This window comes from Odocoileus virginianus, chromosome 6 (genome assembly GCF_023699985.2).
Source record: "Odocoileus virginianus isolate 20LAN1187 ecotype Illinois chromosome 6, Ovbor_1.2, whole genome shotgun sequence".
Lineage (NCBI taxonomy): Eukaryota > Metazoa > Chordata > Mammalia > Artiodactyla > Cervidae > Odocoileus > Odocoileus virginianus.
This window is the reverse complement of record NC_069679.1, coordinates 64,698,485-64,725,422: the sequence shown is the minus strand read 5'-3', so window position 1 is coordinate 64,725,422 and position 26,938 is coordinate 64,698,485. Positions and strand designations below refer to the sequence as shown.

Sequence of the window (26,938 nt, the reverse complement as noted above, 5' to 3'; positions counted from 1 at the left end):
CTGTAGTCCCATGCTGCTGCTAAGTCGCTTCAGTCACGTCCTACTCTGAAAGACCCCACAGATAGCAGCCCACCAGGCTCCCCTGTCCCTGGGATTCTCCAGGCAAGAGTACTGGAGTGGGTTGCCATTTCCTTCTCCAGTAGTCCCATGAGTCAGGCATTATTTTTCACCAACCTCTGCCACCCCATACTACACATACGATTTAAACTGAGGGTCAGAGGAGAAGTGATTTGTTCAAGGCCACGATGCTGATAAGTGGAGGTAGAATGTGGTTTTGAATTCTCAAATCTACACTTATCTTACTATATCCTGTCTTTCAGCAACCCTTGAGTTAGGCCTTTTAAAACAACATGAGGAATGGAGCCAGACTCTCTGGCTCTTTGCTTATTCTGTGGTCAACAGGTTGGAAACTATGCTGAGTAGATAAAAGTATGGGCTCTAGAATCAAATTCCCAGAGTCAGAATCCCAGCTCTTTCACTTACAAGTTAGATGACTTTGGCAAGCCACTGCACTTCAGTTTCCTCATCTAATAAGAAGAGCACCCACTTTGAAGGTCACTATGAATGAGGTGAAAGGAGCTTAGGATCATGCTTGGCATGAAGAAAGCTATCAATAAATGGAAGTTATTATTGCTACTTAACCATGTTGCTTAGCACCCAATAGCTGGATTGACAGAGAAATTTTCAGCTAATATATGTTAGATTTGCCTGCCAAAGGCAAGCCCTCCAGACTTTTCTGCCTTGGCTTGAGTTCTTCCCAAGAGCAGACTCTAGGGCAAAGATTCAAGTTGCAAGTAGTTGATGGGGGTGGTGATTCCAGAAAGTTCTTTGAGAGAGTAGGGAAAGTGAGACCAGAAAGGAAACAAGTCAACAAAGGGAGTTAGTGAGCCGCTCACCACTGGTTGGGGGGAGGGGTCTCTATCCTACTGGGCTCCCACAAGGACCCTAATACACAGACCCCAAGGGTAAAGGTTGCTCTTGGGGCATTTGGTCCCTGTCGACCTCAGGGCTAAGCATGATCCAGGGGCCAGGGCATACCTGCAGGCAAGAAGCAGCAGAAAGCTGTTGTACATGAGGAACACATTGTAGATGACCCTGGTGCAGGCCAGGAACACATGGGTGGAGCCATACTTATCTGCTTTACTGTAATCGCAGCGTTGCTAATACTCTAGGGGTATTTTTTTTTCTCAAATACATTTGCCAAACAATCCTATTGTTTGCTCTGGATCTAGCTTCGAAAAGCGAAGTTTCCTCTTTGAACTACAAGTGCCTGCTTTGAAGTGTCTTTAGAAATTCTAGATCATCAAGGCCCCCTTAAAGCTTCCATACTCGTGACAGTCCAGCTCATGTCTGCACACTGTGCCTCCTAGTTTACAAAATACTTTTGCATATATGATCTCATTTAATCCTCACAGTAAGCAGTGGGGTAGATGATAGTCCTCCAAAGCAACCTCAGAGTTGTCAATCCTCCTACCAGGGATTAGAAACAGGTTAGTGATTTCAGCTGACACACAATTCCGAGGCCCTGAGGCAAGTTTCATAGCATCTCTTCTCTACCTGAATAGTCCCCAGTGGACCTAAAAGATCCACTCTCCTCAGGCTTGAAAACTTTAAGAATATTGATGCTTTGAAGATAATAAGGCAACCCAGTTGCTTTATTCATTTTTCTGAGTACATATATAACAATATGTTCGAAATTTTGAAGGCAGCAGAGCTCACATTCCAAGCAGTGGTAACAGACCATGGCTCAGGCTTTGGAAGAAAGGAATCCAGAGAAAAACAGTTTACTAGTGTACCCCTCATTCAGAGTGGCAAACAGCCAGGAGCTTGGAGATGGAAAAAAAGGGTTTCTGGACAAAGTTTTCACCCAGTTGTGAGTCCAGTACCATCCCTGGGGGAGAGAAGGGAGTATAGGGCCCTTGTCACAAGCCTAGAAAATTGGGGATCAACTTGTCCACTGAGAGAGCTTATGTATCCCTCGAAGCTTCGGGGACCCTGTGCACAGGTACAGAAAATCTAAAGGACAAGTGATGGACTGAATATGGCTTTCATTGCGGAGCAGAGGGAAGGTCAAGGGGAGGAAGCTTTGTCAGGTTGGGCTTCACACCTAGCTTTCTGTATTCAGCCTTGTGATCTAGAGCTGGGACTGCAAAGCAGATTTCGGCTTTGCCAGCTGGCTCCAGATTCGCTCTTCCAATGGGAGACACTAGAGGGAGACAGCACGGCTGCAAGAGTAAGAAGGAGCTTGTTCCTTCCTGTCTGGGTTTCCTGTTCCTGTCCATGTCAGCCTAGTCTCCCCTCTTCACCCTGGCAGTGAAGGGTGGGATGAATCTTGTAGCAAGATTTGGATGCAGTCTTTATGCAGGATGTGTATGCAGTTCGCCATATCCCCAGCACTTACAGCCTCATCACACTGGCCCCTCCCAGAAGACACTGGGTTTCCACACCCTACCTCCCCCACTCTGCCCCCCTAAAACCACCTGGACCCCTCTGTAGCTCAGAGATGCCAGCTCAGCTGCGCAGAACCTCCTCCTTAACGCCTGATTTCAGGTTTCTAAGTTTTAACACTTCCCACCTCTTCCCACACCTGGTCCTAGGGGTGGGGGCTGCTCCTGCAGTCGCTAACTCTGTGATACCTTAGTGCCCCCTTTTTGCCTTTTCTGTTAACTAATTAAAACTTTACACTTAGTTCCGATCATTAGATGACCCTCTCTGTTTAAATAACTGATATTTCTGTCTCTTTGCCAATCCCTGATACCCCCCTTAATGAAAACTGGAGAACTGGAGCATCTCAGGGGACAGAGTGAGGTAGAGAGTCCACGAGGCCTCTGGGGAGACAGGCTGGAAGATTTTCAGGGTAGTTTCTTTCTTTTAATCATGGAGCTCTGTGAAAGACTGATGAAAACAATATACTTTCTTCTCTAGAAACTCTAAGTATCTGTCAACATACCCCCCACCTCCAACCCTCACACACAATCCTACACCCAGTTGTAGGGGTTGTATGTGCTTGTGTGTGTGCGTGCTGAGTCACTTTAGTCGTGTCCGACTCTTTGCGACCCCATGGACTGTAGCCCACCAGGCTCCTCTGTCCATGGGATTCTCCAGGCAAGAATACTGGAGTGGGTTGCCATTTCCTCCTCCAGGGGATCTTCCCACCCCAGAGATGGAACCCGGGTCTCCTGCATTGGTAGGCAGGTTCTTTACCACTAGCGCCACCTTATAGGGGTTGTGTGTTAGTCACTCCGTTGTGTCTGACTCTTTGTGACCCCATGTGGACCCCAAATCTCAGGTTCATAATTCCTGTGGTAGAACGCTGGCCAGGTTGAGTCTCTCCCATGGAGAAAATCCGATTGGCTCTCAGAGGCTGTTGCCTCAGAAAAGTCTAACAAAAGGACCGTCAGTACTGGGTTGCCAAGGAGCTGTCCTAGATTTTCAAACTCCCTGAATTTGAGATAAATATCCCGACTGTGGACCTGCCAACCATCCCGGATCTGTAGTTCTTTTGCATCTGAAGCTTTAAAACTGTATCTTTTTCAGTAGCAATTATTTTACTTATGGGGGTTTAGGAGACAAGAATGAAGCTTTCTGAAGCAGAGCCTTGTTTGGGGGTGTTCCTCCCTAGAGGCCCTGCCTGGCTGACCCAGCCAGCTGACCTGGCCAGGTCCCAGTAGTTCTGCGCCCTTCAGTGACCTGCCACTGTGGAGACCTCCTGGAGAGAAAGGCGAGTCGCCACCTCCTGGGCAGCTCCATTATTGCATGCCAAGTTTCCGGAAAGCAATTGTTTCAGTCACTCAGTCGCGTCTGACTCTTTGTGACCCCATGGACTGTAGCAGGTCAGGCTTCCCTCTCCTTCACTATCTCCCGGAGTTTGCTCAAACTATGTCCACCGAGTCCGTGATGCCATCCAACCATCTCGTCCTCTGTCGCCCCCTTCTCCTTTTACCTTCAGTTTTTCCCAGCATCAGGGTCTTTTCCAACGGGTTGCCTCTTCATATCAAGTGGCCAAAGTATTGGAGCTTCAGTTTCAGCATCAGTCCTTCCAATGAATATTCAGGGTTGATTTCCTTTAAGATTGACTGGTTTGATCTTTTTGCTGCCCAAGAGACTCTCAAGAGTCTTTTCCAGCACCACAGTTCAGAAGCATTAATTCTTTGGCACTCAGCCTTAAAAAGCAATTGGTGGTGTTAAATTTCTAAGGACAACAACTTCCCTTTTACTGTGAGTTAGTTATCTGGATATGTTTTATAGATAATTATGTCCTAGGCCATTAAAGGGGAGAACACAGAGATTGAGAAAAATTACTACATTTGGGCCTCAGTTTTTTGTCTCTAAGACAAGGCTGGCTGTTATCTTAATGCTCAGAAGCCTGTCACTGGTTTTTCCTTTCTCCACTAAACTGCTTGCTGAGCTGTCTACATTAGAAGGCAGTACCTCAGAGTAGAATAAAATTCTTCCCCACATCACTTACACAATTAGATAGCCACCACATACCCCTGCAAATCTGTCTTATGTATATTGCTTATTAGCTGAATGTTATCTTTTAAGTTATCTAGACATTGCTCAAGATATAGACTGATTTTTTTTCTCTATTGATTAAGAAAGTCTCTTTTGTTTTATACATTCATTCATTCTGCAAAACGATTCATACATTCACCACATTTTTACTAAGTGACTACTATTTTCTGGGCATTAGAGATGCAGTCACAGACAGACACAAATCTTTCCTTTGTGGAGATTCTCATCTAATGGAGGAGACAGACAACAAATACAACAAATGAAATATGTAGTGTGTCAACTGAAAAAGGATGTGGGTTAAGAACAGTTGTTTGTTTTGCTTTGTTTTTTTTTTTTTTTAAGTAGGAGAAATTATAGTGTATTTGTCTATTGATGGGAATGATTCTAACAAGGGATGATAATGATAGAGAGGAGAGGAAGGAGGGTTAATGGTGCAATGCCCTTGAGAAGGTGATGGGATCCAGTGCAGAAATGGAGAGGATGTATCAAAAACTGATTGAGCCCATGTCGGATGTCAGAACTTGGACCAGTGCTAGAGACAACAGCAAAGAAAACAGACTTCCTGGAGAATTCATCCCAGTCTTCCTGGAGATTTCATTCCAATTAGGGCAATGGACAATAAAAAGGCAAACTAATGAATGGATCCATGGTACCCATGGAGTGGGATAAGTGCCATATGACATAAGCACAGTGGTCATGGAGGTCCCCTTTGAGACGTGAGAGTTAAGCTGAGTCCTAAAGCATGATAGGGGTTTCCCTGGTGGCTCAGTGGTAAAGAATCCTCCTGTAATGCGGGAGACATGGGTTTGATCCCTGGATCGAGAAGATCCCCTGGAAAAGCAAATGCCAACCTATTCCCATATTCTTGCCTGGAGAATCCCATGGACAGAGGATCATGGCAGGCTACAGTCCATAGGGTCTCAAAGAGTCAGACACAACTTAGCAACTAAAAAAAACAACAAAGCATCTTAGGGCACTATCCACATGAAAAATCTGAGGGATGAGGATTCCACACAGAAAAAAGAACAAGCACAAGAGCTTGAGAGGGAAGAGCTTGGCTGGCTGTGCACTTGTAGGAGGTGAGGCCGAAGGAGGGTAATTATTAAGAATGAAGCCTGAGATGAGGTTACAGAGGTTGGTTATCGATGGCTTTTTGTGAACAGCCAATAAATTTTATGATCAAATTTATAGGTTACTCAAGACTAGGAAGGAGAAATAACACTACTAAATGACATAATCAGAAATTAAAAAGAAAAAAATTTTCAATAGATGGCTTGTGACAAATTCCTGTGTCAGTCCTTGCACTGAGGTTCCAAAAATCAAGTGCAAAAACATAGTAAAAAGATCAAGAGCACCACTAGCTCCTGTACAAAAGGATTTGGGGGTCAAAGAGAGCAGAACGTAAAACAGAGACCTGAGCGCAAGCTCTCTGGGGGAATGCAATCAAAGGAGGGGAAGTTGGGGAGGAGGGAATTGATGCAGGAAGAGAAAAGAACTAAGAACTGTGTCTGGAGGTGGCCATGCCTCCAGTCTTCGGCTGGTACTGTCCAAGGAGACCATGGAGTCGCTGTCTGAAAGGTGTCTCAGCAACAACCAAAAGGGGGAAGTGGGCGGTCAGCAGCCCTCCACTGCCACCCAGACCACTGGGCAAAGATTCTCCCCATGGACGTCTGCAGTCACCCATGAGTGAGTGCTAAGCACATTACCATGTGGCCGCACCCACAGCATTACTCAGAGGCCTGAAGGCAGAAAGTGAGGTCATACAGAGTGGATTTGAGGTCGGTCATGGTCAGCTGCACCTGTGGGAAAGCTGGCACCCCACAGAACTGGACACAGCAGGAATAAGGGACAGGTGAGGCCCAAACCTTGGAAATGAGTCACAAGTTGTGACATACACACACATTGGTGAGAAGGGACAATTCTTTCACCATTTTGCAATTTTATCTCCGTCTTTTTAGGTTTTCCATGAATATATGTGTCTAACTAAATCTCATTGGCAATGCTTTCAAGACATTTAGGCCCTTAGAGGTAAAAGGTTCCCCACAAATACTGTCCCAAAAGCCATAATAATCCCTTCTTTAAAATCTCCCTAATTAAACAAGGGAATCTTTATTAAATATTATCTAAGTCTTCTAAGTCTTTATAAAATGCTGCACTTATGTAAACTCCTTATTTCTGCTAATGCAAGGGCTATCAGGGAGGTGGGTACTGTGTTGGGGATACTATTTATCCCAAGTCAACCAAAGCTTCAGATTTAAAATTTTGATTCATCTCCAAATGAGGTTACACATACAGTCTCAGAGCTACTCCGCAGCAACACTGTAAGACAACAATGTTCATCATACAACTGAAACACATTGTCCCCATTATCTAGCTCAGACTGCCAGTCATACATTACAAATTCATATATTTTAAAAGCCCTATAATTATCTTGTGAATAACTCAGTGCCTTTGGTGCCAAATTACACCAATTTATTAAATGAAAGTTTTTTTTTAATCACAATCCTTGTGATTCTGTTTTGACATTTCTCCTTTTTTCTAATATACCTAAAAAAAAAAAAAATGAAAGTGGCCCGTGTCTTTCCTGTTCTCTAAGAGATCTTACCTAATCCTTACCCAACTAGCTGAAAGTACTGCTGATGGAAGCCCCATTTTTCTCCCATTCTGAGGGCTCATTAGTCCTACCACTTTTGTCTGCATAGGAAAAAGCCAAGGAGAACTAGTTAGAGGATGAGTGAGGAACCGTGCCCCTTTTCCCACCTCTGAAGGTGCTGTGAACACCACCCACGGCACTCTGGTACTGCACTGAAGATTGGTTTATTTTTCATCTCCTGAAGGGTTAGGAGCCCCTTTATGTAACTATTTCTGTGGAGGGCCGCTTCTCCTGGATATGCCTCTGTTGGATCCCCAAACAACTGTCTTCTCTTAGAGTTTCTTCAACCTATTTATTCTCCAGGCTGCTTCAGGTTCACATCTTGACACTGCACACTCTCCTCATTGCACCCCTGCTCCATCTCTAATGGTGCCTCTCAGGAGGGCTTGCAGAAGTCAGGGGTCACTTATCTCTGCCCTCCAAGCCCTAAACTGGCTGGTTGCTGGCTGTGGTATGCCACTGTCCACCTCCTCAGTGGGCTCCTGGGCCTCCTCTCCTTGCCCTTTGAGTTCTAAGTAAGGGTCTCACATAGTCAAAAAGGACAGCATGAGCTTGCAGAAATATCTACCATATATAGAATAATCACCATGATATTTGGGCCAAAGTGCCTCTCCTTAAAGAAACAGAGACTTAGGCCAGACTTCAGTTTTATCCTTGTAATATGACTGGTTGTCCCTAGCCTATGTGTACCTGGCCTTGTGCTATTGTTGCTTAGTAGCTGAGTCACGTTCGATTCCTTTGCAACCCCATGGACTGTAGCCCACCAGGCCCCTGTGCCTACGGGATTTCCCAAGTAAGAATACTGGAGTGGCCCCTGGGATTTCCTGGGTAAGAATGCTGGCGTGAGTTGCCATTTCCTTCTCCCGGGGATCTTTCCAACCCAGGGATTGAACCGCATCTCCTGTGTTGGCAGGTGGATTCTTTACCACTTACCCACCAGGAAAGCCTCTAATTCCTGATGTATGTGCTCCCCATTTGGCTTTCATTTCTTTTTTTTTTTTTTTTTTCATTTATTTTTATTAGTTGGAGGCTAATTACTTTACAATATTATAGTGGGTTTTGTTATACATTGACATGAATCAGCCGTGGATTTACATGTATTCCCCATCCCGATCCCCCCTCCCACCTCCCTCTCCACCCGATTCCTCTGGGTCTTCCCAGTGCACCAGGCCCGAGCACTTGTCTCATGCATCCAACCTGGGCTGGTGATCTGTTTCACCCTAGATATACATGTTTCGATGCTGTTCTCTTGAAACATCCCACACTCGCCTTCTCCCACAGAGTCCACAAGTCTGTTCTATACATGAGTCTTTTTTTGCATATAGGGTTATCATTACCATCTTTCTAAATTCCATATATATGTGTTAGCATACTGTAATGGTCTTTATCTTTCTGGCTTACTTCGCTCTGTATAATGGGCTCCAGTTTCATCCATCTCATTAGAACTGATTCGAATGAATTCTTTTTAACAGTTGAGTAATATTCCATGGTGTATATGTACCACAGCTTCCTCATCCATTCGTCTGCTGATGGGCATCTAGGTTGCTTCCATGTCCTGGCTATTATAAACAGTGCTGCGATGAACACTGGGGTGCACATGTCTCTTTCAGATCTGGTTTCCTCGGTGTATGCCCAGAAGTGGGATTGCTGGGTCATATGGCAGTTCTATTTCCAGTTTTTTAAGAAATCTCCACATTGTTCTCCATAGCGGCTGTACTTGGCTTTCATTTCTTTTAACGGTCCAGAAGCCTCTCTCTCCTCACCTAGCCCCGTATCTCCATGTTAATCTTCCCTCTAAGCCTAACCCTGGGAGTTAGAGAATAAAACAGGGATGAAAGGAACAGAAATGGTTCCAATAATCTGCTTTCCAGGAGACTGTTGAAAAACAAGATTCAAAAAGTGATGTGGAGGTGCAGGGGAGTCTTCCCAGTCCTAAAGGAAAGCCACAAGAAATGCAAGGTGAGGCTACCCAGCCTCCCAGCACAGACCACACTCTGTCTCTGCTGTCAGGCTTGACTGGGACTCAACTTATTAAGACCTACTCGGCCATCTCTCTGGGAACTTCTCTTCCAGCCCAAAGAGGCTAGAAATAACACCAAAACCTGGACCCAGAACAGTGGCAACTTCTTCCATTCTAGTAATTCACAGAAGCCCAGCCTTGCCAGTGGCACTGTTCCTATCCAGTGGGACTCCTCACTGGTGAGGCTCAAGCATCCTGAGAAGTTCACAGAGGTCCAGAGCAGAACCCCACAGTGTGTCTGGGGTCCAGGAATTGAGCATGACTTAGTGAAAAGGAATGGGGGTGGGAGGGGGGAGAGAGCACAGAAATGTCAATCTAGGCAGAGAAGAAAGTCTGTAGCCTCAACAAGTTTCGATTGTTCTCCTAAGGTCTGTGGAGCATGCACTCTAATAAGTTTCTACTTCTGAGACACATGTACCTTGTTGGGGAAATGCAACCCAGCCACAAAAGAGATTAACAGGAGTCAGCCCCTGTTGATGCCATCGGAGAGGCACAGGCAATAGGGAAAGAGGGAGAGCGTTCATGAGGAGGGGAGCTCGGCAGGGCTCTGAGTGGGAGGGGCAGGTGGCCAGGGGGGCATTCTAAGTCCAAGACAATAAAGAAATAATTTCATGGAAGTTCTTTCCACTGGATGAAAGCAAGCTCAAATGTGAATATCATTCCCTATGTGCTTTCCTGGACTTTCCAGGTGGCGCTAGGGAAAAAGAAGTAAAGTGAAGTGAAAGCCACTCTTTGCAAACCCACAGACTATACAGACCATGGAATTCTCCAGGTCAGAATACTGGAGTGGGTAACCTTCCTCTTCTCCAGGGGGTCTTCCCAACCCAGGGATCGAACCCAGGTCTCCTACATTGCAGGTGATTCTTTACCAGCTGAGCCACAAGGGAAGCCCAAGAATACTGGAGTAGGTAACTTATCCCTTCTCCAGCAGATCTTCTCGATCCAGGAATCAAACCAGGGTCTCCTGCATTGCAGGCAGATTCTTTACCAACTTAGCTATCAGGGAAGACAGCGGTAAAGAACCTGCCTGCCAATGTGGAAAACATAGGAAACGCAGGTTTGATCCCTGGGTCAGGAAGATCCCCTAGAGAAGGGAATGGCACCTCCACTTCAGTATTCTTGCCTGGAGAATCCCATGGACAGAGAGGAGCCTGGCGGGCTATAGTCCATAGGGTAACAAAAGGTCAGACATGACTGAAGTGTCATGTAATGTCACTGAACATTGCACACCCAGACACACATACACACATACACACATACACACACACACACACACACACACACACACACACATGTGCTTTCCCTCCAGACAGAGACAGAATCTCTTCTTACCCTTTATCCATTCCTTCAAGTAATCTACAAGGAATCAGAGCACTCAAGAACCTAGTGGTAATAGAATACAATTATTACCACTGCTGACAGTAATACTAGTGGTCATGATTTTCATTTACTGAATGTTTTCTCTGCTCCAGGCACTGTGTTCAATGCTTTACAAACATTAGTCTCTTTAATCTTTACAACCACTTTACTTTGTTAGTACTATTATTATCCTCCTTTTATAGTCAAGAAAACTAAAATGTGTAAATGTTTAATTATTTGCCCATATGAATAATAACTGGTAAAATCCCAGGCTGGAACCGAAACTGTAACTGCAGAGCTTTAACATCTAACCAACATGCACATCATCCCACAGTCCTTAAGTAGTTCTTTGCCCAATTAGACAATGGAAGCCACATTTCTAGAAGATAGATTTAGTCATCTGCTCTTCTTGAATTAGGGAGGCCCAGTTCAAGTCTTATCACCTCTCTGAGACCTTTCCCAACCCCTCCAGGCCTCACCGAGCACCCCTTCTCCTGAAATCTCATAGCACTTAGAGCGTGTGTCACTGATGGCATTTCGTCATCCAAGGTCTCAGGTCATTATCTCATTCAAGTGGCAACAGCTTGTCTCTCCAACAAGGCTGCAAATAACCTCAGGTAAGGACATGCCTTACTCCTCAAGCTAATAGAAACACTTGGTAAATTGGATGAATAACTCCTCCTCCAAGTCCTTCCAGTTGGAACAAGGGCAAGCTTGCAGGGTGCCCTCCAAAGGGCCCTGCTCCAGCCTTCGAGGTAGGGGTGCTGGCCCCTGAGTCATCTTGGCTGGCCGCCCCCTCCCTACGCCTCTCCTTCCTTGCCCTTATCAATATTCTCACTCACTTGCCCACTGTCACCTGGCAAACAGAAGTCTGACAGCCCTCTACCACCTTCCTGATGGGCTGTTTAGCTCTTTTCTATCCAGAGAGGTCACAGCAACCTATCCCCTGGCCCTCCCCCAAGACTCCCACCTGGGTGAGAAGTGGCTCCCTGCAGGGCTGCCCTGGAATGTCAGGGAATAGCATCTGTGTCCCCACCCCCTGGGTACTTTCTCCGTAAACTGCCATCTCTGAGGAGGAATCAATCCACGCTGTAATCATTGTCAAGGGGGGCCTGGGACCTGATTGATGAGTCTAGTTGTTTTATTATTAGCCAGTGTAAGGTAAGTAAGTCCAATCAATAAACTTTATAGGTCTCCCCAGATGGCTCCAGAGGTGAAACCCAGCCGCTCTCCCCTCAATAGATTCAGACCTCTGCCTAAATAAAAAGCAATACTCACCTAGAGAAGCAGTTTGATTTCCTTTCAAGAGAATCTTTTAGTGCCCTTGAGCCTGTCCTGACTTAAATCAATAACCTTAACAGCTTCTAAGAAGAAATCAGTTGCCTTCGGAGCATCTCTGTGCACCGCCCGCTCTCCCCAGCACATGACAATGTAAGATTCCTGGACTGAACCAGGCAGAGCGGTGAGCACTAAGACCTCTGCCTGTCCTGCTCCTGGGCACCGGGCCCTCCTCCCAGCCCTGCAGGCCAGGCCTCTCCCCTCCGTTCACCATTCTCTTCTCCTGTCCCACTGTCCCAGGCCTCTCCCCATCCAAGACCCACCCCCCTCCGCTTAAACCCACCCTGCTCTGCATCCCTGGCCTCCAGGACCCTACATGACCAGGCTGATTACCAAGGAGCTGGTCCCCCTTGTCATTTTCATGGGGATGTGATAATCCCTCCATGTGGCACTGTTGTGTCTTTACAAGTGTATCTAGGAAGTGGAGTGAAGATGGCAGTGGTACTAACAGACGCAATGGTAGGACCTCAATGGAGTGATTACTGTGGTAAGACTTTCAGGTCTTGGATGGGGGAGTCTATCTCAGAAAAAGGCAACATCTCTGTCCACCTAGGGCCCCGCCTGGCCCTGTCTGCCAGGACTGGTTTAGGGGTCAGCCTCATTGCCTTAACTGTGTCCCTTCATCAGACTGGTGAGTCTCCACATCCCCATCCTGCAGGGGCAACACACTAGAGCCAGCAGGGAAATGGTCTGTCTATGGGCCAGGAACCAGAAGGAAGGACCTACATACCTCTACCCAAAGTCAGGGTATTATGCCTGTGAAAGCCCCCAAGCTGCCCATCTGGAATGGCGGCTAGAAATTTTCATTCTTAAGTGGGAAGAAGACCCACCACTCCTCAGCCATGGGATCAAACTTTTAAATACTGGGATTTCCATGGATGCTCCAAACCCCATTCTGTGCTGCCAAGACAGATTCTTCAATCAGGCCATTAAATTGTCAAGACAGATTCTTCAATCAGGCCATTAAACAGTCAAGACTAGGTTGTGTTAAAACCATCCCTATGTTGGAAAAAGCCTTAAATATTAATAAAATGTTGAATCTTTGTCCTGAAGAGATGCAAGAGTTCCTGCAGCCCAGAGGCCATCTCCACCTGAGAGACTGAGCAGACCTCAGAGCAATGGTGTGTGTTAACACTGTGGGCAGACCGTTTCTAACAACCCCCTATTCCACATGACGACTTTGAGCAACAATTGGGAAATGCAACAAATGATAATAATGACCAGAAAAGATTTGTCAGAGATTCATAAAGATCCCATTTCACAATCGATTTCAGAAGTTATAACGCTGTCCATGTATTTGTTTGTTTATAATCTACTTTAGCTGCTTTCCAACAGTCTCCACAGTCAAAAAATTCTGCTAAAATATCTTCATCAGAAAACTCACCATAAATTTCTGTTATAGTTGCTAAACTTCTGAAGGTTTTCTTCTGTAAAAAATTCAGAGGAAATGGCTGAGTGACAGTAAATATTGGAACTATTCACTATGTTGCTTTAGAACAAGCATCCAGCTCTCAATGAAAACAATCAAGGCACTTAGACACAGTTCTTTTGAGTTCTTCTAACATAGTCACATGGACAGCAAGATGGAACTATCTTGTATTCTGTTCCATCATGTTCATAATCATTTGCTATCATTGTTTACTTTGACTCTATTGTTTAAACACAGGAATATGTAATTCCACAGAGTTTGGAACTAAAGTGTTTTCAAATCATTAGATACTTATTCTGGAAACAAATGCTTGTGGGTGATTCCACCTGAGTTAGGGGTTAATTCTCAAACTAATGTCCATGTAGAGCACAATATTCATCAATAGATAAGTTATATAAATATGTTAATTTGAGGCAGTTAGCTATAGATAGACAAGAGATATATTTAAAACTCAACAACAACTGAAGCAATTATTTAGAATTTAGACCAACAGAAGTTTTTTTCAAGGAGGATATTTTTATCACTAACATTGTTCAGGATTGCCAACACATGTTGATAATAGAAAGCAGACTGAATTTGTTTGTTTTATTACTGTTTAAAGTGTGCGACAATGTGTCCCTTATTGCCTGCTCATGGGATGGATGGATCCCACTGTCTGCTCCACCCCAGCGCCCCCCTGCTCAGATGAGTGGCAGGGGTAATTGCAGATCAACCTATGAATCTTGCCTTCAAAATCTTACAAGGAAAGGATGGGTGAGAGAACTCACAAAGTAGAGGCCTACAACCAGGTTATAAACCTTTCTTCCCACAGTCTATAATGTTTAAAAAAAAAACCCAAAAAACATAAAAACAAAACCTAAGTTCTCTCTGGTCAAAGATAAGCTTTTTCCAATAGTCATTTGCAGATATGAGAGTCGGACCATAAGGAACGCTGAGTGCTGAAAAATTGAGGCTTTCAAATTGTGGTGCTGGAGAAGACTCTCAAGAATCCCCTGGTCAGGAAGGAGAGCAAAGCAGTCAATTCTAAAGGAAATCAACCCAGAATATTCACTGGACGGACTGATGCTGAAGCTGAAGTCCCAATACTTTGGCCACCTGATGCAAAAAGCCACCTCACTGAAAAAGACCCTAATACTGGGAAAGATTGAAGGCAGGAGGAAAAGGGGACAACACAGGATGAGGTGGTTGGATGGCATCATCAACACAATGGACATGAGTTTGAGAAAACTCCAGGAGACAGTGAAAGACAGGTAAGCCTGATGCACTGCAGTCTGTAGGGTCACAAAGAGTCAGACACAACAACAACAATGTTAAAAGAAAAAAGACTCCCAACACAGTTAGTTAGTGAAAGTCGCTTAGTCATGTCCGACTCTTTGCCACCTCATGGACTATACAGTCCATGGAATTCTCCAGGCCAGAATGCTGAAGTGGGTAGCCTTTCCCTTCTCCAGGCAATCTTCCCAACCCAGGGATCAAACCCAGGTCTCCCGCATTAGGGCTTCCCTGGTGGCTCAACAGGTAAAGAATCTGCGTGCAATGCAGGAGACCTGGGTTTGATCTCCATGTTGGGAAGATCCCCTGGAGGAGGGAAAGGCTACCCACTCCAATATTCTGGCCTGGAAAAGTCCATGGATCATCCATGGGGTCTCAAAGAATCAGACAAGACTGAGCAACTTTCACTTTCAACAAACAGTACTTCAACATCTTCTAGTAGTGCATATGCTCATAATTGGTCACAGTCCCTACCACACCCCATTTTATACCCTGTCTAATTTGCCCACATAAAGGCATCTGCCTGGCCCTTGTATTCCATGACTGTTTCTAGAGCTGTCCCAATAGTAGCCAAAATGTTTTCCAGTTAGTTTTATAAGATTTTCTCTGTCCTTCTTCACCCTCACTGATCATAGCTCATGGACCTCTTCTTAACCCTTTAGCTCCACACTTCAGAGGCCCTCATTCCCCTTGTTTAAACCTGGTGGTTTTCTTCCCTTACACCTCATTTCATGACGGCCACTCTGCTTCAGGAGGAAGGCACTTAGGCAGCCAATAAGTGCCCCTCCTTGAGCATGAGTCGGGCAACTGCCTCCCTGTGAGTGAGAACCGTGGTCTTCAGCTTCATCTGTGACACTCAGAGAGGCCAGCGATGCCTGGTGAGCACACATTCAGCCTCCCCAGAGTCCAGCAAAGGGCTGTCTCCCCTGGTTGGCAGGTGGGGAAACTGGGGGAAAACCATTTCCAAGCTCTGAATATGCATGCCGAGTCCCATCCATGGTTGATTTAACTGAGTATCATGCAAAACACATTCCTGGCCAAACTGCTTCCCACTGACTTGAACGATTGCTTTCAGCCAGTGGTGCACTGGAGATTTGTTGTTGTTCAGTTACCAAGTCGTGTCCAACTCATTGTGACCCCATGAACTTCAGCACACCAGGGTTCCCTATCCGTCACCATCTCTTGAAGTTTGCCCAAGTTCATGTCCATCGAATCGGTTATGCCATCCAACCATCACATCCTCTGTCGCCCTCTTCTTTGCAGAAGGTGTGAGAGCTGACCTGTGCCAGTTCCTGAGAAGCTATTGCTAAGCACTCTGCAATTTTACCAGCAAGTAGGTACCTTGAAATCAGCCCAGACAGAAGTACTTACACACAGGAAACTGGCAAATGTTGACCAGCAAATCACTGCTTTTGGCCCATGCCAACCTTTCCTTTGCACCCAGACAAGTACTAGAAACTCTCAGCTCGGTTTGATTTATTTCCCTGACTGATGCTTTAAGAGAGACTGTAGAGTGCAGTTAAGAGGTAAGACACACCACCTGGGTTCAAGTCTACCTCCCACCTGTGTGACCTTCAGCACATCGTGTAATCTCTGTGCTTCACTGTTCCCATCTCTAGGGTCAAAGTAGTATTAGCACCTTCTCACAAGACTTCCATGGGCTTAAACAAGCCAATACATGTAAAGTACCCAGAGCAGTGCTGGCGCATAAAAGGCACTCCACAAATATTAGCTATTATTCTCAAACTGAAATATCCTTTAGTTCTCTTATTTTGGCTGTGTAGTTAGAAGATGCAAATATCTAGTAACCAATTTAAGCCCTGCACAGCTTGCTGACTATAAATATCACTAATACATCACTCTTTCAGGTAGGTGTATATCAAATCAACTTCTGTCCTCTTCCTGTCAAAATAAAAATCGCAATGACACATGGCAAAAAGCCTATTAATAAATTACTCCAAAATATGGGTATTGGTTTTATACCTCAATACTGGAATTAGAAAAGTCTCTCAGTTTTTTTTTTTAATTCTGCTTTTTTAATGTCATTTTTAAGATGCACTGTATTTTTCACATGTTAATAGTCATGGACTCAAGCTAGGTGTTTGAATTGTTGTGTACCTATGATGTGACCATGTTTCTTTCCCCCTCAATAAAAGCAGTTACTAAATTGATGATGGATCTTATAATCAGTGGTGTCTGAGAATCTGGGAAATGCAGTAATAATAGTCAATGGCAAAGTCAGGCAGGACCCAGGACACTAGCCTCCACGCCTTAGTGTCATGTCCGCAAAGACACAATGTTCCAGGGATGAGGCTTGTCATCTGTGTGACTGCTGAGGCCGCTTGTCCCTACCCTTAGGCCGTTGTTGGTGAGGGCTTGGCCCTAGCTTAGACTTTTTTAAGAGTGAAAAGATTCATCCTCATTCTTCAGTTAAAAACACCATGCACCCTCCCAGGGGCTGGGTTCTGACTACCAGCGAGGAACACATTAAGACAACATGAAAGCAAAGAGGAAGTAGGAACAAGGTTTCAGAAAAAGGGGCAAGCCCAGCTGCACCTGGCAGAAGACACGCACACACACACTCACACACACGCATGCGACACAGGTGTTCGGTTCTGAGTCACCCCCTTCCTGATTTCGCATGCTTGGTCTGCGTACCACACTTTCTCTGTAATTTCAGTTTCATCCACCTGGTTTCCTCCCCAGGCAGCTTGCGGAGTTTAAGAAGAAGAAATCAGCAGTCAGCTCCAAGGGCCGTGAGAGTCATTCTGGCTGTGACGAATCTCAGGCCACTCCACCCTAGCCCACCCATCCCTGCCCCTTCCCAGCTCTGGTGGCCTGAATAGCCATAACATTCACCACTCAGCACGCCTCTTATAGGGAGTAGGCCCGGCTGGAGGCCCCAACTGCTGACCCCCAGAATCTACGCCCACACTGACTCTGAGACCACACTCTCCAGGCCTACTCCCAGCTGATGCTGAGTGTGGGTGTGGAGGTGCTCCCCCCAGGTTCCCAGGAGTCCTCCAACAGGTAGCTTTGGCTCGAGGACTCCCATCCACCTGCCTGAACCTTTCTCAGAACTGCACTGCTGAGACTCTTCCTACCAGTACAGTAAAAAATCCAACCCTGCCCCCAAAGAGGTCTAGCCTTTGTGCTTGGCTCCCAGGAGATAATCTCTATTTGCCTGGGGCCTTGAGTGACAGCGTGACTTACAGTGGGAGCAGGCCACACCAGAAAGAACCACAACATGATTTAGGGTGGGGCTTTGGGTCACGCAATACCGGTCAACCTGATGCCTGATGCCTGAGAACAACTACATGGACAATCAATCAATCATGCCTCCATGATGGAGCCCCAATAAAATCTCTGAATACCAGAGTTTCCCTGGTTTGTAACACTTCATGCAAATTGTTAGACATCAGTGCCAGCACAGTAACACACCCTGGCTTCATGGGGAGAAGACCGTGGAAGTTCAGAGTCTGGTACTGCCCCGGACTCCATTCTATGTGCTTGCCCTTGCTGATTTTACTCTGAATCTTTCCCCCATAATAAACTGTAAACACCAGTAGGATAGCTTTCAGTGAGCTGCATGAATCCTTCTAGCACATTATTGAAATGTGAGGGTGGTCTTGGGAGCGTTTAAACCTGCAGCTGGCGTCTGAAATGAGAACAGTCTTGTGGCCATTGGTTCCTCTAAACGTCACTGTTGCCCTAAGTCTTTTTACTGCCCATCCCTCTCCTTCCCAGCGGCCAGATCTGCACTGGAGCTCAAGTTCACCTCCTCCCTGGGCTCCCACTCAGGCATTTCCCCAGCAGAATCTCTTCTGTGTCCCATCCCATCTTGACATCCCTTTCGCAGGGGACCTGAATGAACATAGGTGGTCTGTGAGCCACCAGCGCTAGAAATGCAGAATCCTGGACCCGATCTCAGGCTTTCGGAGCCACAGTCTCAGAGGCGGGGCTGGGGGCCACCTGAGGGTGAGCTTCCCACATGAGGCAGGGGCCACTGGCCTGACAGAAGGCCAGTTCCTGACAGCTGCTGCTGTGAAGACTCAGAGAAAAGTCTGCCACCTGTGGGAAGTGAGCTTCTGAAGCACCAGCAGGCTGTGGCCCTTGGTGTAACACTAAGTTCTCAGCGGTAGGTAGGATGAGGCCTGTGGTAACCCCAGGGGCGGGGTGAGTGCAATGAGTGTAGGAGCCAGCCCCACAGTTAGGTCCCTCCACTCCTTATCTGAGACATCAGCCCATCACCCTCACACTCAGCCCGCTCTTCGGGAACCTGTGCTTCAGAACATCTCCCTGCAGCATCCACCACCACATCCTTTTCCACCAGGATTCTGGGGCCCCAGCTCCTCTCTAGGCCTTCTTGTAGGCCTGCATCATAAAAACTCAATCACCCAAAGCCTGACAAACTCAGGCCACTTCCTCTTTGCATTTCCTCATACAGATCTCCATTTTTCACAACACTTCCATTTATTCCACAAATATTATAGAACACTTAGTTCATACCAAATATCTACTAGAATAAATGAGCCATAACCCTCAAGTGGAATCAGCCCAGATACAAAGGACCAAAGAACTGCAGATCTCAAGACCACAAGATATTAGGTCTCATAACAAGAATAATAAGGTGGTCAGATTAGTCACCTAGATATTGTCCCAGAAATAAACTACTGTGAAGTCCAACATGTAAATGCACTGCTAATGTGGTTAAGGTGTCTCCAAAACTCCTCTGGGAGATTGATTGGTGTGAATCAGTACTCCTGACCTTGATGACCACATCTCCAATCCCTTCCTCCAAGACCTGAACCGAGATGGATGAGGACCATAACCTAGACAAACAGCTCTTCATCTCTTTGAATTAGGGACCTTGTTGAGAATATTACGAAAGTTATGGGCCCCGTTCTCCACAAGTTGCATCATACATGAAAACTTGTGTATACATTCCAGACAGTTCGATTCCCAGCTCACAGATTTAGCTTCAAGGATATTTATCACAGCATTACTAGTATTAGCAATTAAAAGAAAAAATTGTCTCTCTACTCACTACATTTCTGACTCCAAATGTGTTTGTAGCACGCCGGCTCAGTAGTTGCAGCTCCCAGGCGGCGCCCAGATTCTAGAGCACAGGCTAAATAGTTGTGGTGCACAGGCTTAGTTGCTTTGTGATGACTAGAGATTCTCTGTGATATGTTTAATATATGTCCTCTGTTCTCTTTCCAAAAAAATTCTTTTTCTTTCAAGAGTTGGAAGTTAAATCCTCTCCCCTTGAGTATGGACTTGACTTAGTGATTTTCTTCTAACAAATAGGATGTGGTGGAAGGGACAGGGTGTGACTTTCAAGACTAGGTCATAAATGATACTGCAGCCTCCTCTTAGCTCTTCCTCTTGATCACTTGTTCAGGCAGAAGCCAGTTGCCATACTGTGAAGATACTCAAGCAGTCCTACAGAGAATCCATGTGCTGGGGAACTAAGGCCTCCAGCCAACAGACTGGTGAGTGAGTCACCTTGGAATCATATCCTCCAGCCATAGGCTAATCTCACTCATACGGTTCCAACCTTATGAGAGATCCTGAGCCAGAACCACTCAACTAAGCTGCTCCCAAATTCCTGACCCATAAAAACTGCAAAATGATAAATGTCTTTTGTTTCAAACCACTAAGTTTTGGGGTAATCTATTATGTAGCAACAGATGAGTAATACATCTCTAAAATGTTAGTCACAGTGAGATTACGGGAATTTTCATTTTTAACTTTTTGTCTTATCTGTATCTTCAAATATGTCTTCAATGAACCTATGTTACTTGTATATCTAAACAAGCACACATAAAATAACATATTAAAAAGACTATAAAGCATAAACAAAAGGACAGCCACCCACCATCCAGGGTTATGGGTACCCATCAATTACAACCACTTCGTGATGTTTGACTTGAAACTTCTGAATCGTCTTTTGCAATGTGTGTTCTAGTGACATCACAGGGGATGAATCCGTGAGAAGAGACTCCGTGGCTCTGCAGGCAAATATCTGAGCAGAGCAGGTCAGCCTGCACTCCTTTTTGACTCCTGACAGAGTAGGGCAGGCTGAAAGAACCCTGAATCTGTGCCCAAGAGAACTAAGATCTCATCTTCTATGTGGCCTCAGTAAAGTCACAAAGTTAGTAGGTCCATTTTCTCGTCTGTCAAAGGAACGTTACTTATAACAACAGGAATTTATTTCTGGAAGCTGGAAACCCAAGATCAGAGTGCCAGCATGGTCAGGTTCTGGTGAGGGCCCACTTCTTGGTTCATAGCTGGTACCTTCTCACTATGCTCTTGCACAGTAGAAGCAGCCAGGGATGTCTCTGGAGTCTCTGATAAGGGCACAAACCCTGTTCATGAAGGTTCCACCCTCATGATTAAAGCACCTCCCAAAAGCCCCACTTCCTTATACAGTACTATCATTTGGGAGTTTGAGGATTTCAATATATGAATTTTGGGGAGACAGAAACACTCAGATCATAGCAGTTATATAATATATATGATTCTATGCAATTATAAAATAGAAACATACTTTCCTACAAGAATGATTCTTGCAACATATGGTCTTGTGAATGCAATACCATGAACTAACAATTCTTGTTTTTAAACTTGTTTAATTAATGCTGAAGTATTTTAAAATAAATTATAGATATTATGATATTTTTACTCCCAAATACTCTCTTTAAAAAGTAAGAACATTTTCCTGCATAATTGCCTGACATTTTGGCCAGTAAGACAGCAAGAAAATTCATCCAATAAAATTTCAGAAATGACTGCCTTCCCCTCACATACACCTTGCTTATAAGCCTAGGTTATCTGGATCCTATAATTTAATGGCAGTTACAGTTGATTGGCAGGCCTTTTGCAAATGAATTGAAATGGACCGATTGAAATGGAGAAATACCCATACCTAGCAACTTGCAATAAAATAGGTTTCTACCCATCTACAAGTGAGGGAGGATCCAGCCTGGAAAGGTTACACAAGAAACAGAAGGGAGCCAGAAAGAGAATTCCAGTCTCTGCCAACCTGGCATACCAGGAGGGCTGCTGGCTCTCTTTCCCAAATCAAGGCCAGAGAAACTACAGAGGAAAACAGGGATTCCAGGAATCAACAACAACAGCAACAATAGCAACAAGGCATGAGAAGCCCCCAGGGGGATGGCTCAGACAAGGGCCTGGCCTTGCGCAGTTTCCTGTATACACCACCAGACAAGCAGCCAGTGCTCCTGGGGGTTGTGGGCTCCCAAACAGGACACTGTCACTCCTGCAGCAGAAAAACAGCAAACCACACATGCTACTATCTGAAGCAGAAGGATTAGAACATGAGCAAACAGACCAACATCTAAAACAGGACTCAAGTAGAATGAAACATATAAGATAACAGTGATATTAAACAAGAAGTTTAAAGAATCAGTAAAAATGTTAGGTGTGTGCTAATTGCTACAGTCATGTCTGACTCTTCACAACCCCATGGATGGAAGCCCACCAGGCTTCTCTGTCCTTGGGATTCTCCAGGCAAGAATACTGGAGTGGGTTGCCATGTCCTCCTCCAGGGGATCAAGCGATCAATGTTAGGTATGAAAGCTCTATTATTAAATAATGGCCACAGGATTGGGGTGGGGTTGAAATAAGACCCAAGGACCAAGCCAAAGAGAAAACCAAGTTTAATAGACCTGGACAGGCAGATAGTGGGGCTGACTCACCCCTCCGATCCTTCCCCCACCCCAGTCTGGGTTTGCCGTGAGAGCTTTCTCATTAAAGGGCTTGACGGAGAAGCTGGCACCTCCAGTCTCCAGCGCCTTGCTCTGTGGTGCTTGCTTTCATCAGACCTGCACCTTGGAGGTCCCTCTCCCTTCCCATGGGGCCTTTTGACCCAGCAACTTCAGGTGAAATTTCTGTTTTCTGATGCCCTACAGGTGGGACTGGCTACACAACCTTCAGGTCCCCATGCAAAGTAAAAATGTAAGGCCACTTGTCAAAAAATAAATTATTATGAATTTCAAGATGGCAACAACAGAACGTTAAACCAACGGTGTGGCTGTTCTGAGGGTGGGTCTGTGTGCAACCGCTCAGGTCGCATGACCACAAACTCTACTCAGCCCACAGGGCCTGGGGACTCTGGGGCCTGCCCATCTCCACCCTTGCAGCTGGGGATGCATAAATCCCACTTTTGTCAACATCTCCCCTGCCTCCCAGGCCATGTCTCCTTGCAGGATTCAGACCAAATCTTACCAGAAAATGTTGTCTTTTCTCACCAGCGTCTTCCCATCAAATGAATAACCTCAGAGCAGCAGTTTCTTTGGGAATCTCCTGGGGCCCTGAATTACTCACAGGCAAGCACTCAGACCCACTCAACCCTCAGCCCCCAGCAACAGCGGTAGTGGGCTGCCAGCAACCGTTCTTGGGGCTCTCATTACTAAAAAGAAAAAAGAGAAAAAATTAGGATTCATCTCTTCCCCTAGGGCTATCAGTTCATAAAACTGCATTATCAAAAAATACCACTAGACTTAGAAAAATTTTGAGTCAGGCTAGGAAATTTTATTTATCTGCTGATGAATGATGAATTAGTTCAGAGTCCTGAAACCCCATGGTAAGAACCTAAGTGTTCTGGCATTTTGTGGGTTCTGATTTGGGCAGATGTGAAAGCCTGTGTGCTGAGGAGGGAAGGAGGGTAAAATTTTTATACAACACAAAGTTTAACCATTTTAAAGAGTACATTCAGTGGCATTATGTACACTCATGCTGTTGTGCAACATCACCATTATCCTTTTCGAGAATTTTGTCATCATCCCAAACTGAAATTCCCATTAAACAATCATTTCACATTCCCTCTTCCCCCGGTCCTTGGGCATCTCTATTCTACTGATGGTTTCTATGAATTTGTCTATTCTAGGTATCTCACATAAGTAGAATCACACAATATTTGTCCTTTGGTGTTAAGCTTATTTCACTTAGCATAATGTTTTCACTTATCATACATGCTGTGGCATGCATTAGAATGTCATTCCTCTTTATGAGTGAATAATATTTCATTGTACGTATACATCCCATTTTGTTTATTCTTTCATCTGTTGATGGACAGGTGGATTGTTTCTACCTTTTGGCTATCATGAATAATGAATAATATGTGAATATTAGTACACAAGCATATGTTCAAGTCCTGGCTTTTGACTTCTTTGGGTATATACCTAGAAGTGGAATTGCTGGATCATATAGTATTTCTGTGTTTAACTTTTTAAAGAATCACCAAATTATTTTCCACCACATCTCCATTAGTTTATATTCCCACCAGCACAAGGGTTCCAATTTCCCCACATCCTCACTGACACATTATCTTCAGACTTTTTGTTTTTTGTGTCTATAATAAGATGTCCTAATGAGTGTAAAGTAGTATCACATTGTGGTTTTGATTTGCATTTCTCTAATTACTGACATTAAGCATCTTCTCATGTGCTTATGGGCCATTTACCATTTCTGAATTGCATTTTTGTTGTTGTATTTTCAAAGTTTTTTATATATTCTGGATATTAATCCTTTATCAAATATATGAGTTGAAAATATCTTCTTCCATTTTGTGGACTCCTTTTTCATTCTTTTGTTAGTGCCCTTTGATACATACAGTGGGGAAGTTTTTGAAGAAATAATACTAACATAGCAGACTACTTATGCCTAAAAGGATGCAAGACAGTTTTCATTGGCTTGCCCACCTCAGATTCACTCTCCAGCCTTTTCCACCAGATGACTGGCTTCTAGGTACAGAAGCCCTCTGACTTCCCAGTTGGGTTAAGTCACCAGGAGATGCCACCAGGAGACCTGCAGGACTGCAGGTTGGCTGCACCTCTACCAAAGATGACAGCTCCTGGCAGGTGGCTCTCCTATCTCCAGGTCTAGTAGCTGGCTTGCCCTCTTGCACCTTAAGGCCTTTCACCTTTAGGTGCAGTAACGGCTCCCTACTACCCCTAGCTCACAGACACTGAACCATGCATGTTAGTTTTTCTCAACCCTGTGTAGGGGCAGAAAACCTCCTCTGGGACCCTCCCAGGGTGGCTCTGAAAATTAAATTGACAAAGACAGATGAAGAGAAAAAGCACGGAAATTTTATTAAATTTTCACATGTACCTGGGAGTCTTTACAAGAGGATGAAGACCTGAAGAAGTGAATAGAGCAGGAAGGTTTTATAACTTTTTAGATCAAGAAACAGTAAATCTGTCAAGATGTGACAAAGCATAGGGATTTGGGCTTGGGGTAGTAAATAGTGAAGAAGTAACTGGGAAGTAAGGGCTAGTTTAACAAGAGTTTTGGTACAGATTTCTTGGCTCCAAATTCCCATCTGTAGTGATAAGAATATTCCTCCTGGTACATGGAGAGTACCTTTCACGTAGGACTTCAAAATGCTAAGCTGCCATATTTTAGGGTAGCTTGTCCTGAACCCTATCACCTGCCCACAGCTTTATAAGCAGCTCCTTTGTTAAACTCTCCTCAATAACTCCATTTGAACATTTCCTGTTGGAACACTGACTGATACAAGTGAAAACACTTTAGAGAGAGGAAGACCAGAGTTCAAGTCTTGGCTTTACCATTCAATAACCATTTTGAAGAATCTTGCCTGGAGAATCCCAAGGACGGAGGAGCCTGATGGGCTTCCATCCATGGGGTCACAAACAGTCAGACATGACTAAAGCGACTTAGCACATACCTAACATTTTTACTGGTTTGTTACTGGACAGGTTCAACTGTCAGCCTCCTCTTCTCCAGCTGGCGGGAGGAGGTAATGATCCCTACCATATAGGGCTGTTGGGAGGATGGAATGAAAGAGCAAGCGTGAATATCCAGCATACAGTATATGCTCAGCAAATGTTAATTCCCTTTCTTTTGCTGGGCAAAGCTGCTCCCTGTCCACTCTCCCAGCCTCCTTCTGCTTCCCAGTTCTGCTGCCCTTACTTAAAGCTCCTATCTTGGTGTTTCACCACTGGTCTGGTGAAACAGGGTCTAGGTCTCTTTCCTGTCACCTAAGTAGCCCCATAAACATCCTTACAGATACCGTTTAAAACAGCACACTCAATTGTGCCATTCCTTTAGAAGTCTTCCTGCCTAATGAAGTGGGTGGGAACATGTTACCCAACAAGCTCATCCCATTCCTTTACTCATGCAAACATGACAGTCCCAGGTAAGAAACATGCATAACTCAATGAAAATTTCCAGCTCTTTTAAGTGTATGTAAAGCCAAGAAGAAACACTCAGGACACTTGGCTAGTAGTAATTCTCCCATCGTCTGGCCTATAACAACTTCTGAAATCCTGCCAGATCTGTATTAGGGAGGCAGCATGGGACTGAGAATGTGGCCTCTGGAGTCAGTCTACCTGGGTTAAATGCCAGCACCTCCACTCACTGGCTGTGTGACTTAGGCAAAGAACCAAATCACTCAGATCCTTCGTTACTTCACCTGCGAAATCAAGGGTATTCATGCCAACTTCATAGGGATGGGGTGGTAATTACATAAATAATCCACTATAATAAGAAAGTGCTTAGTACAGTTCCAAGTACATGAGTCACACTCAATAAAATTTAGCTAATATTTCAATTCTACTCCACACTACTGTACTTAGAAGGATTCACAGTGTACAGTGAAGGCAGGCACTACCAGCAAATATTTTATCATACTGGTCTTAAAATAAGGTTCTTTTTGCTGTCAAAGTAATGACTATTCATTCTGTAAAGTTTAGAAACTGAAAACGTATAAAGAAAAAAACAAGAGTCACCTGTAATCTTACATATGAATACAACCACTGATTCTTTTCAGTGATTTTCCTTCAGGATCTATATACATTTATTTTCTTTCATGTATATTTGTATTTACAGTTGGGTAGTTTTATAGACCAAGAATTTTTATACTGATTTATCACTGCCATGACCTTTTCCCCATGTTATTGGTCTTCTAAACCATGATTTTTAACTTAAACTCTATATTGGTTTAGTTGCACATATATCTTTAAAATCACGTACTGCCTAAAACAACACACTAAGGTAGAAATACGACTTTCTTCCGCTCTTACATTTCATGACATAATGTATTCAAAATCTCCCCATGTCTCTTTCACATTAGTGTCTCTATCTTCCCCAGAGCCACTTTTTGAGTCATCTCACAGTTTTCTAGAGTACATTACCTTCTCTTCCATCCAAATTGCTTGAGTTATAGCACTTTTTGAATCTACTTACTGTCACTGGAAATTTTATCCTAAACCACAAGTAGGACAGTTAGTTCTACCTAAAACAGTTCTGTTTTTCTTTTGAAATATAATGCTAAATAATAGAAGTTAGGTTTTTCATGTGC

General features: G+C 44.6%; 1 long non-coding RNA gene across 2 annotated transcripts in view; it reads right to left on the bottom strand.

The window, feature by feature from the left end:
• LOC139035659 (uncharacterized) overlaps positions 1-26,938 on the bottom strand; it is a 90,042-nt gene that overhangs the window by 48,304 nt on the left and 14,800 nt on the right. For both annotated transcript variants that reach the window (XR_011488340.1, XR_011488341.1), the window contains exon 2: positions 22,840-23,023. This is a non-coding gene — a long non-coding RNA (uncharacterized lncRNA). The remainder of the gene's footprint in view (positions 1-22,839; positions 23,024-26,938) is intronic.